This window comes from Haliotis rubra, unplaced genomic scaffold, assembly GCF_003918875.1.
Source record: "Haliotis rubra isolate DU_JTF1 unplaced genomic scaffold, ASM391887v1 Scf921, whole genome shotgun sequence".
NCBI lineage: Eukaryota > Metazoa > Mollusca > Gastropoda > Lepetellida > Haliotidae > Haliotis > Haliotis rubra.
This window is the reverse complement of record NW_025767659.1, coordinates 1-2,823: the sequence shown is the minus strand read 5'-3', so window position 1 is coordinate 2,823 and position 2,823 is coordinate 1.

Here is a 2,823-nt window from a genome sequence, read left to right as displayed (position 1 = left end):
GTGTGGATGTACAGTGTGAGTATATTATAGTGATGATAACTGGACATGTCTGTGGTATCAACAGTAACACCATCAGTGTGGATGTACAGTGTGAGTATATTATAGTGATGATAACTGGACATGTCTGTGGTATCAACACCATCAGTGTGGATGTACAGTGTGAGTATATTATAGTGATGATAATAACTGGACATGTCTGTGGTATCAACACCATCAGTGTGGATGTACAGTGTGAGTATATTATAGTGATGATAACTGGACATGTCTGTGGTATCAACACCATCAGTGTGGATGTACAGTGTGAGTATATTATAGTGATGATAACTGGACATGTCTGTGGTATCAACACCATCAGTGTGGATGTACAGTGTGAGTATATTATAGTGATGATAACTGGACATGTCTGTGGTATCAACACCATCAGTGTGGATGTACAGTGTGAGTATATTATAGTGATGATAACTGGACATGTCTGTGGTGTCAACAACACCATCAGTGTGGATGTACAGTGTGAGTATATTATAGTGATGATAACTGGACATGTCTGTGGTACAGTAACACCATCAGTGTGGATGTACAGTGTGAGTATATTATAGTGATGATAACTGGACATGTCTATGGTATCTCAACAGTGTCTGGACCATCAGTGTGGATGTACAGTGTGAGTATATGATAGTGATAATAACTGGACACGTCTGTGGTATCAACACCATCAGTGTGGATGTACAGTGTGAGTATATTATAGTGATGATAACTGGACATGTCTGTGGTATCAACACCATCAGTGTGGATGTACAGTGTGAGTATATTATAGTGATGATAACTGGACATGTCTGTGGTATCAACACCATCACCATCAGTGTGGATGTACAGTGTGAGTATATTATAGTGATGATAACTGGACATGTCTGTGGTGTCAACACCAACAGTGTCAGTGTGGATGTACAGTGTGAGTATATTATAGTGATGATAACTGGACATGTCTGTGGTATCAACACCATCAGTGTGGATGTACAGTGTGAGTATATTATAGTGATGATAACTGGACATGTCTGTGGTGTCAACACCACCATCAGTGTGGATGTACAGTGTGAGTATATTATAGTGATGATAACTGGACATGTCTGTGGTATCAACAGTAACACCATCAGTGTGGATGTACAGTGTGAGTATATTATAGTGATGATAACTGGACATGTCTGTGGTATCAACACCATCAGTGTGGATGTACAGTGTGAGTATATTATAGTGATGATAACTGGACATGTCTGTGGTGTCAACAGTAACACCATCAGTGTGGATGTACAGTGTGAGTATATTATAGTGATGATAACTGGACATGTCTGTGGTATCAACAGTAACACCATCAGTGTGGTATGTACAGTGTGAGTATATTATAGTGATGATAACTGGACATGTCTGTGGTATCAACACCATCAGTGTGGATGTACAGTGTGAGTATATTATAGTGATGATAACTGGACATGTCTGTGGTGTCAACACCATCAGTGTGGATGTACAGTGTGAGTATATTATAGTGATGATAACTGGACATGTCTGTGGTGTCAACACCATCAGTGTGGATGTACAGTGTGAGTATATTATAGTGATGATAACTGGACATGTCTGTGGTATCAACAACACCATCAGTGTGGATGTACAGTGTGAGTATATTATAGTGATGATAACTGGACATGTCTGTGGTATCAACACATCAGTGTGGATGTACAGTGTGAGTATATTATAGTGATGATAACTGGACATGTCTGTGGTATCAACACCATCAGTGTGGGATGTACAGTGTGAGTATATTATAGTGATGATAACTGGACATGTCTGTGGTATCAACACCATCAGTGTGGATGTACAGTGTGAGTATATTATAGTGATGATAACTGGACATGTCTGTGGTATCAACACCATCAGTGTGGATGTACAGTGTGAGTATATTATAGTGATGATAACTGGACATGTCTGTGGTATCAACACCATCAGTGTGGATGTACAGTGTGAGTATATTATAGTGATGATAACTGGACATGTCTGTGGTATCAACACCATCAGTGTGGATGTACAGTGTGAGTATATATTATAGTGATGATAACTGGACATGTCTGTGGTATCAACACCATCAGTGTGGATGTACAGTGTGAGTATATTATAGTGATGATAACTGGACATGTCTGTGGTATCAACACCATCAGTGTGGATGTACAGTGTGAGTATATTATAGTGATGATAACTGGACATGTCTGTGGTGTCAACAGTAACACCATCAGTGTGGATGTACAGTGTGAGTATATTATAGTGATGATAACTGGACATGTCTGTGGTATCAACACCATCAGTGTGGATGTACAGTGTGAGTATATTATAGTGATGATAACTGGACATGTCTGTGGTGTCAACACCATCAGTGTGGATGTACAGTGTGAGTATATTATAGTGATGATAACTGGACATGTCTGTGGTATCAACACCATCAGTGTGGATGTACAGTGTGAGTATATTATAGTGATGATAACTGGACATGTCTGTGGTATCAACACCATCAGTGTGGATGTACAGTGTGAGTATATTATAGTGATGATAACTGGACATGTCTGTGGTATCAACAGTAACACCATCAGTGTGGATGTACAGTGTGAGTATATTATAGTGATGATAACTGGACATGTCTGTGGTGTCAACACCATCAGTGTGGATGTACAGTGTGAGTATATTATAGTGATGATAACTGGACATGTCTGTGGTATCAACACCATCAGTGTGGATGTACAGTGTGAGTATATTATAGTGATGATAACTGGACATGTCTGTGGT